Source organism: Cinclus cinclus, chromosome 5, assembly GCF_963662255.1.
Source record: "Cinclus cinclus chromosome 5, bCinCin1.1, whole genome shotgun sequence".
Lineage (NCBI taxonomy): Eukaryota > Metazoa > Chordata > Aves > Passeriformes > Cinclidae > Cinclus > Cinclus cinclus.
Window position 1 is genome coordinate 8,265,246 of NC_085050.1, and position 10,485 is coordinate 8,275,730.

Consider the following 10,485-nt stretch of genomic DNA (forward strand, 5'->3'; position numbering starts at 1 on the left):
CAAAACAGTTGAATGAAATCCGTCCTCACCCCAGCAGCATAGCTGTGAGCACTGAGCTTGTTTCAAAGTGGCTTCCAGTGACCTCCTGCTAGCCAAGTGCTGAACCAGCTGAAAAGGTCAATAGTACATCAGCCAGAACAGCTGGATCTAATAGAATTTGAGTCAAGATGATACATAGCTGGCATTGCAGAAAGAACAGATGTCACTGAGGCTGGTTGTACCAGCATGTTGACGTGCTAAAACAACTGAAAAGACTCACATGACCACAGCAAATCAGCCTCTTCCCAGCCACTGAAACTGAGATGACCCACAGGTGTTACACACGGATTTTCTGGAGACCAGGTTTCTGCACATGGCAGATACAAGGCAGATTCCATGGGAAAGCATAGTCTTGAGAGGGGCTATTTGCAGCGAGGGATATAGAGATGGAGCAGATTGCAAAGTAACACATATCACCCACAGTTTTGACTTACATTAGGACTCTGAAGTTTTCAGTCCCAAGCAACGCTGCTGCCATCCTGGACCAGGCATACCCAAACCCCACATTTTCCATTTCACCTTCTCTGCTGTAGTGGAAGAGATGGTGATGTGTGCAGCTTTAAAAATAATAATAGTAATAAAAAGCAGCTGCTTAGCTCAGAGCATCTTTTATTGTCCAAATTAAAGGGGGCTCATGGGGGCAAGGTGAGGAAAGCAGGTTGCAGGGAGTGAGGCTGAGAAGCCAGTAAGTCTTTCTGGGGGCCCTGTGATGCTGCACCTCGCTCCCAGAGCTGTAAAAAGGATTAACTTAACAAATTTAGAAAGAAAAAGAAGGCTAAAATAGGAGTCTAAAATAAGAATCAGAATCCCTCTGGTAAATTGCTGAGTTTGCTCCCTGCTGTAGAGAGCCAGTGATGTCTGGGGGAGTGAGCTATTTTCTGGAGATGTACTGGAAATAGCACGGGGTAATCAGGGAACAGCAGAGGGTGAGCAGCAGCAAAGGATCTTGTGGACCCTCAAAAGTTTTCCTGCTAGGTAAGGGATGGGATGGGATGGGATGGGATGGGATGGGATGGGATGGGATGGGATGGGATGGGATGGGATGGGATGGGATGGGATGGGATGGGATGGGATGGGATGGGATGGGATGGGATGGGATGGGATGGGATGGGATGGGATGGGGTAGGGAAGGCTGTTGGCTCAGTGTTGCTGGTTCAAGGCTCCAACCCTCAGCAAACACAAGGAACTGAGCCCCAAGCCTTGGTGTGCCACTCATAGAGTGAGTGCAGGGCAGAGTGCAGGGGGTGCTGACCCAAAAGCATGGGGCTTCTTGCAGCCCTGTGACTTATAGCACTATCCCAGCACCACATCCCAGCTGCTTTGCCCCTAAGCATGCAGGCAGTAATGAGCAGAGAGTTGTCTGGCAAAGCATTTACTGCCAGGCCCAACATGCCACTGTCAGTGAAGAAACTGAATTTTGAAGCAGTCAGCAGCACTCCCCCAGGGAGCACCAGCAGGTGGATGGACGGGGGACAGCAAGGAAGAAGGTTTTTCTTACCAGGCTTCAATCCTCACTTGGACATGCTGAAATTAGACACTAAGCCTTGAACTCAAATCCTTTGATCTTCCCTTTAGTGTTCAGCACAGCTCTTGGTTTTTCCCTTATAAAACCTGTTAGTTGTAGCCACACAAGATATCTCATTGGTATCTAAACCATTTGTCCTGAATTTTGGGATGACCCTGCCTCTTGCAGAGGACATGATGGGAAGGTGGTGGACATCAGGAAAGTCAGAAAAAGCCATGGAGGAGACTGGAGCTAAGAAATTAGGCTAAGTAAAAACAGCCAGGTGGTGCAAAGGGATCACAAAAGAAAAAAGCCTCAAACCTAATTCCTTGGTGATTGTTAAACCCAGGAAACCATCACCAAACCCTAGGGGTTTATATTGCTACTTTTTTTCTTGCAGGAGCAGCAGACTGGCACGTAGAGCACTACCTTGTAAATGAGTAACCATTCCTTATGGAGGTGTTTACAATAGAGGCACATGAAGAAGTGGTGGTTGTTAGAAGGGTTTTGATGAAATCGCATGAAGCTGATGATTCCAGCCTTGTGCCTGTCTGGATGAGAGCACCAGGAGAGGGGGGAAAGCCGCTTTGCATCTCAAAAAAGGAGGGAGTAAAGGGGAGGGAGGGAGGCACAGAGTTTCTGTACTGCACCCATTCCTGTGGGTGGGAGGTTTTGTATGATGTTTGTCCCAACGATGCACTGTAAAAATCCTTTGGGCAGACCTTTTCTGGACCTTCAGTGTTTCCCACTGAGCATTCCTGAGCACTGGTCCCTTGTTGTAAGAAAGCATGTGGTCAAGCATGGGAAAGGAAATTCCTGACTATCTCACCTGCTCTCAAGTTCCCTATTTGCAGTGCACAGCAGGGACTGTAAGCAGCTGAACCATACCAGGTCCCAGACACACACTAAGACTGTGCAGGTTTATCTGCATTTCCAGGGACCTGTGTCTGAGAGCATCCCCCAGGAGAAGCTGCAGGCTCTGGGCCTCAAAAGTGAGACGGAGCCCAGGGCTGCCATGGGGCAAGTGTCACACAGTGCTTCACTGCACAAGCACTGTCCTGCCTTCCCCCCAACACCTGAACGCAGCTTGCAGCCTCAGCCAACCTTATCTATGCTTGAGGCACTGGCCGCTGAAACAGGGAGGAGAGGAGTAACTCTTCCATATCTCTTTGCTTTCCCACAGGACCCCTCTCTGTGCACATGAGCAGCTCTTGCTCACTCACTTGCAGTGGCAGGGGAAGAAGAGGCACCTGAGGAGACATCCCGGTGCCTGGGGTGACAGTGGCAGTGGCACTGACTGACAGGGCCAGTGGCAGTGACAGTGACAGTGACTGACAGTGACAGTGGCATTGGCATTGGTATTGGCAGTGATAGTGACTGACAGTGCCAGTGGCAGTGGCAGTGCCAGTGGCAGTGGCAGTGCCAGTGCCGTGCAGTACTCGGGAGAGCCACTGGAGGTCTGCCTGCATTTGCTTTCTCCAGCTCCGCGCACGGCGCTGCAGAGTGCGGGCTGAGCCCCGCTCGTCCTCCCGCAGCCCGGCCAGCACAGCTCACCCCGCTTCCCCGGCCAGCCCTGTCCCCTGCGGCGGCTCCGCTCCCCACCAAGCATCCCAGGGCAGCCTTGGGCTCCCTGGCTCCCTCTGGCTCCAGGGTGGAGCAAAAACCCAAGAGCAAAACCGGAACGTGGGGAGATTAGCTCGTCTGGCTCCTCTCCACGCAGGAGGCACCTGCTGCAGCTGAAGCTGCACCCGCTCTCTGTTTCCCAAGGAGCTACTTGCGCCTTTCCCAAGTTCGGAGTGAATTCATCCTCGGGCCAGACCAGCACGAAGCTGTCTACCTTCAGGATGTGAAAACCTCCTTTCTTTCCCTGGCTGGCTGGCACCATTGACTGGGTGATGTTGTTATTCTGACAATAAGGCTCCTTTTTTCCAGGGTCACAGGTGTTCTTTTCTGAAGACAGCTGTTGTTACCCAGCCCCTGCAGCTCCAGCCCTGCACTTCTTTCCTGTAGCCATCATTGCTTCCCTGGCCCCTGCTGCATCAGTTGCCCTGATTTTGTTTTCAATCAAGTTCAAAATCATTTGTATGCTGCAGGATAATGGCATGAGTGTGTGTTTGCACAGTGGTTTCATTCTGGGAAGGTGTTCACCCACTTTCCCAGCTGGACAAACAGACAGGCACATCAGCTGTCTGACACAGAGGCAGCAGTTCAGTGCCAACACTGAGGATGCAGGATCACAGGTGACTCAAGGCTGGCTCGCTTTGCCTGTGTTTTGGCCCAGTTTTATCCACCCACAATGGCAGGATGGCCTCTTCCCTGTCCTGGCCTCTGCAGGCTATGCTCATTGCCCTGGACTGTGATGCCAGGGGGAGGCACTGTGTTTTTTAAATTCGCCCGGTGCAATCAACATAGCAACCTCACTGCTATGAAAATGCCTCTGAATCTTTCAAACTTCACAAGATTTTAGGACTTCAGTTTTAAAGGAAATAGGGCACACAAGGATCAAAACATCCCCACTACAGCAAAATCAGAGCAGCAACACAGAAAACCAAACTGGACTACTCAGGAGACCCTAGGCTGAAGCTGCTCTAGCTTCATCTACACAAGGAAAATGGGGACTCCTGGTTCTCTGGGCAGATCTGCCTCTAACACTAGAAACCAGTCTGTGAAACAGATGTGTGGCTGTGTCCTGCTCCAGCAGGTCTATCCTCCCACCCCACCAGTGAACTTTGGGGTGGAACCTTCCTCGAGCAGATGTCCAGAATGCAGGGGGCATATGTGAGCGCTGCTGTCTATGGCTGGCTCAGAGTCTGCCCAGGGCTCCCCAAAACCTTCTTTGTGGACACTGATTGATGATGCCAAACACCTGACCCCCTGCTCAGACTGTCCCCAAGGAGGACACTGGACTCCTGGATCTCTGCAGAGAAGAGGACCAAGCATCAGGCAGCTGTGGGAACTGTGATTTTAAGAACAGAGAAGGGAGGATCAGTGAGATGCCTTTCTCTGTGATAGGTGCTGCTTCTCAAGAAAGAGCCCAGGTTTCTGTGTTATCTGGAGTGAGTATCCTCCCACCCCATGTACAGTGGGAAGGAGATCTGTGGTCTGTGTCTTGCAGCAGTGTGGCTTGGGGGCATCACTGAGCAGGAAAACTGGAAATACCTGAAAATTTGCCTCAGCTCCTTGCTGAAAGACATTATGAAAGGAAAGGAAAATCCCAGCCTGGATCAAGTGCTGGGAAAAACAGGTAAAGTCAGCTCTGACATGAGCCCAACCCATACAGGGGATGATCTATATTGCCTCCCCCGAGGCTACATGCACATTGCTGTTGGAGGAGTTGGGGCATTTGCTGGACCTTGCAAGCAGTTACAGGGCAGTCTTGCAGGCCAAGCTGAAAATGTGACTTTCCTTTGCTCAGCAGAAGAACTGACTCTCAAACGTAGCCAGAAAATCTTCAAGTAACCTTGCCACATCTTTTCCTGCCTTATTATTGCAGAGCTCATCTTGAACCAGGGCATTTAGTAGTAGTATTTTGAGGTTTTTCTACCTGTGGTTCTTTTGACACCTAATTTTCCTGTACTTGCTAGAGAGTAGCTTCATACCTTCTCTGCTCCAATTTCTGCCTGTTTTTCTTTTACCTTCCCTTGGTCCTTTTCAAAATCCTTCCCCCATGCCTGCTGTTAGGCTGTAGTGCCTGCCATGTGGAGAGTAAATAGGATGTTCCACATCCAAGTCCCATCATAAAGCTACAGTTGTACTTTGGTGATCGTTAGTTAAAAGAATCATTGTTTAAAACACCGGCAAAATAGCTGTTGGTCAAAAGTACAGTCATTAACCTCATGTTCTCCCCTTCTTCCTCAGCAAAGATGGATACACATTGACAGAGTTGTTCATGATGCAGCAGATTTTGTAATAGTGCTACCTTGCTGACCCAAGCAGGTAGCCAAAATTCAGGTGGCTGGAGGTTTTTCACAGCAAGAGAAAGAACTGACTGTGGAGGAAGGTAATTTTCCAAAGTGCTGCTGCTAATTTTCAAAGAAGGTGCAAAGTCCTGCCCTGCAAACCCCAAGAAATGAGCATTTCCTGGCTCACACCACCTGTGTTATTCCCACGTGCATAAGAGCTCTCGTGCTCTCAGCTTTCCTCAGGACACATGCAGTCCTGTCCCCTCCTTCAAGGCCTTGTACTCCCAGCACAGCCCCTGGACAGCCTCCCCCATACATCACAGAACTTGGTCTGCTTGCACAGCTCTGTCTCCTACAGATAATGTTGTCTCCCTGGGACTTTATATCCAGTGTCAAAAAGTACTGCTCCTTAAATGAAGATGCTGAAAATCTCTACAGAGTCATAGAATGGTTTGGGTTGGAAGGCACCCTAAAGATCATCCAGTTCCAATCCTCTGCCATGGGCAAGGACAACTTCCATTAGAGCAGGTCGCTCAGAGCCCCATCCAATCTGGCCTTGAGCACTTCTTTGTTTGAAAATATTCCTGATGGCTGTACTGAGATGCTCTAGATAAATCCTCCAGTAATTGCTACATTGGTCAGATTTTAATGTTGCTTTGATCTAGAATGGGGTTTCTTCAATATAGATATTATTGTACATCAAATGTACATGCAAGTTCCAAAATCCCCATTTGACAGAGGATAAAGCCAGCCGTGGGTGTGCACACTGTTTGGGAAACATTCATATTTAATTCACAACCCACAAAATTCTTTCAGCCCAAAAAAGTTGTAGGAAGAGATTAATCTTCAGAGATCCCCCGGGGAGACTTACACAGCTGAGCTAGTCACCCCGAACTCCCTTTTACATATAAACTCAACTGCTTTTAGCACATGATTCATTCGATCTATTTAAGATCCACATTGGGCTGTGAGGCTCCTTGGCTCCAAAAGGGCCTGTTTTCCCACTTTGCTGTGCCCAAAGCAAAAGCCAGCCAGCTCCAACACCAGCTGAGATCTGTGAGTGTCAGCAGATCCCACCTCTGGCCCCGGTCACCAATACATGGATTTTTACCAGTTGGAAATAACTCGGCGTGTCAGGTTTTATGTGACTTATTCACAGCACCCAGACACGCAGGGAAGGAGGGAGCCTTCATCATTGCTGTGATGGGTCACAGTGAATGGCAGGACTGGGGAAAGCAGGATGTGTGTGTGGTTACTGCCAGATACTCGCACAGCACGGGAGCTGCTGCCAGTGTCGGCTCCTGAGCAGGAGATTTGTCAATCCTCAACCCTGGGAGTCTGTGCAGCAGGAAAGAGGACAGCAACACCTTCTCAGTAGGAAAACAGCGTCCCTAAGAGAAGGTGCCACAGAGCTACTGCACTCAGAGTGCAATGAGAAAACCTTGGGATGCTAATTAGTCTCCCTTTGGGAAGATATTTATTAGGCAAATGCCTCACATTCATATGCACATCTGCAGTCAACGAAGAGGCTTTTACTTTTTCCCCAGCAAAGCAGGAGGATGGGAGGTTGCTAGACCAAAGAGCCAGAGGTGCTGGGGGTGCTCCGGGCATCTTGGGTCAAGCGTGGAAAAAACAGCTGAAATGACCAAGGTCCAGGCTGAAGGAGAACTTGGAGGCAGCTGAGAAGATCCTTAAACCTGAATATCTTCTCCCCTGCTCACTAATGGAGACATTGCAAAGGACAGAGTGGGAGCCATCCTTGACAGACAGCCTCATCCTGCTGGAATGAGCTGTTGTGGAATCACTGCATTAATATAACCTGGGGCAGCTTTAGCTGTCAACCGGTTAATTGCTGAGGTTGATAGATACAGGCCCTGATGAGCAAAGGATTGTGGCTGCTTGCAGCTTTTGCAGAAGAGCCAGCAGGACCTCTCCTTGTCCAGCAGACACCGAGCAGTGGGTCACAAAGGTTTGCAGGGACCTGCCTTGGTGTTCCCCTATCCTTAGGTACAGGTACTCTGGAGGAGCAACTGCTCTTCCTGAATTGTTTCCCTGATTTACAATCACACAGATCTCACTGCTTGAAGAGTTACAGTAAAACCTGGCTGGAAGATGTTTCAAGTCATGGAAAACCCAGGGTTGGACAGAAAACCTAAAATTTCAGATGAAGAGCAGGGCATGATCTTATCAGCAGGGGAATTGGTAATTCTGTTCTACACTTGCTGGGTGTTTCCTAGGGCTCATGAGAGGGAGTGACTCCCCTTGACCCAAGATGAGAGATGTTGATTTGGGAAGGATAAATAATGGCATTTCCAGAGCTTATTGGTTTGATGTGCTAATCCAAAGCAAAGTTACCCTAAAGCAGACCTGCTGAAGGCAAAGCATGTTTCCTATTGAAATACTCAAACCTCCTCAGCCCCCAGAGTCCCACAGGCTGCCCTCATTATCCCAGGTTTTTTACCCCAATGTGCCAATAATCAAACATCTGTACAATCTCCTGTTCTACACTGAGGAGTGAGAGCTGCTGAGAGCAATGGCATGACATTCAAACTTTAAACTGTCCATCTTAATTAAATTAGTTCTATCCGTGAGGTTCAGCAGTCGGTCATGGCATGTGGGAGATTTACCCCCAGGTCCCGAAGGAGCAGAAGTAAACTCAAGAGTAAAATCCTCAGTGACTTGGGATGACAACTGTGTTCTTAAAGACCAAAAGCTCCTGGCAGAGCAGTTGGCTTGCCAGCAAGCTGCTGTTAACAATATTCTTTTCATTCCAGGGACCCAAATCTGCTGCGTATGAACCTGACTGCCTTTTACAATTTCAGAGAGGCCCTTAATTTTCATTAACATTTGCTTTGGTCAGTCACAGCTTTCAGGTCATCCTTCCCTCTTCCCCATTGTGCAGCACCCCCAGAACCCCCCCTTCAGGCCCATTTACAGAGAAAGCTGAATCTTAGCTTTGCAATAAAAAAGGGCGAAGTTTGGCATTCATACAGTGAGGAAAGACTCAGGAAATCTGGTCCAGTGCTTTGTGCCTTCTTTGAGTCACTGCATGATGGTGCACAAATCACTGCATCCCTCTGTACCTCAGCTCCCTTGGTGTGGCCAAGGATGACACCCCCTTATCTTGCGGGAACAGGAGATATTAATTACTGCTCATAAGATGCTCAAATGTGGCATCATAAATAGTAAACAAGTATTTAGTGTTTTTCTAAAGATAACTCATCTGCAAGCACTCAGGTCCATAGCCCAGAACTGGGAGCTCCCTTGGCTGTTACATAACTGCAGTAGGTTGTTTTTATTTTTTTATTTTTAAGGAATGAGTTGTTTTTATTACTGTAGTAATTTCATAAATAAGGAATGCATCTAACTAGAAAGGATGAAACAAAAATAAATGCCTGCTTAACCCAGGCATGTGGTAACTAAGCATTATCTTAATTATATTTCTGAAACAGCAACTTCCTATCTTTGGCCCAAAGCTTTCAGAATTCAAAGGCAAACACTGCCCTGATTTTTTCAGCTTTTTCCCCCATCCACTGATACTTTGTGTTGGTGAATTTGGGGCTGCCAGGTATCTCTCAAGTACAGGAGTTCAGCTGTTCCTTCCTTGATGAGATGTTAGGGGGGATGCAGAGGTGTCATGTGCCTTTCCTGTCCTCACTGGGGTGATCTCCCTCCCACGGGAGGCTCCGCTTTTGATCAGATGCTCTTTTGGCCAACTCATCCACTATTGTACCTGTGCCATGATGCCTTTTATAGTCCTGTATTTTGATCTCCAGTGCAGTCAGAGGCTTTGGGAGCTGTGAGTTGCTCCGGCTGCAGTTGCAGGCGATGCTCGTTAGAAAGGAGAACTCTGCGGGTGCTCAAGCAGCACTGCAGTGCCTGGCCACGAGCTGGTCCCACAGCCGCCCCAAAAGCAGCTTCTCACCAGGGATGCCCAGTACATGCAAGCCTGTGGGGTGCTGGCACCACTCTTCTGGGTGGAAAGGCTTCCAAGTCCATACCTAAACCTTCCCCCCTCCCTTCTCTCATACTCCTGAACTATTTTTAATAGAAAAGTGAAGCAATGAAACCACTATGAAATCATCACAGTGAAATCAAGCTTTAGCTTGAAGCAGAGATCCAGTCACTCCATCTTCCTGAGGACCGGAGTGCCTGCGATCTCCGGGAAGGCAAATCCCGCAGAGTTCCAGTGACACAGCCGCACTCCCTGTCGGCAGAGCGCATCTCCCAGGACCACGCAGCCATGAAACTTGTAGGGAGGATGCAGGGGTGCATCTCACAGGGACATGTACACCTGGCAGGGGGATACAGGGACGTTAACGAGAGATGACTGCACGGGGGTGCACAGGACCACCTTACCGAGCAAGAGGCACAGATGAAACTTTCATGGGGTGCATGGGTGCACCTTGCGGGTGAAGGCACGGCTGAGACTCGCAGGGGTTGCAAGTCCCAGGGGGATGCACAGGTGAAGTTTGAGGAAAGGCACGGCTGCTACGGCTGGGGGCTGTCAGCGGGCAGGGGAAAGCGAAGACGAAGCTCTCGAGGGATGCACCTCACGGGACCGAGGGGTCCGGGGCTTCCCCGTCTCCCCGCCCAGCATCCCCCACCCAGCCCCGTCCCTGCACCGGCCGCGCACGGCGCATGCCTCGGGCAGATGCCGGCCGGTTCCAACCGGGAGAGGCCGAAGCTTTTCGGGTCCTGCGAAGAGGAGGAGCCCGTCCTCCTCCCTGCGCATCCTCCCTCCCCCTCCATCTCTTCTCACCGCCCCGCGGAGGGGCGCGGAGGCGGCTGGGCCGGCCGCGCTCTCTGCCCCGCGCAGTGGCGTGGGCACGGCAGGAAAAGTTGCTGACCGGGGGCCGCTAAGGGATGGAGAGGGGGATTTACACGGGTTTGGGACGAGCCGGGGGCCGCGCCGCTGCACCTCCCAGCCCTTTCAGCCCTCGCAGAGCGTTCCGCGCGGGATGGCGGAGCTGGGGCGCGCTCCGCGGAGCTCCGCGCAGGGACGCGCCGCCGCGGGGAGGGACTCACGGCGGAGCAGCC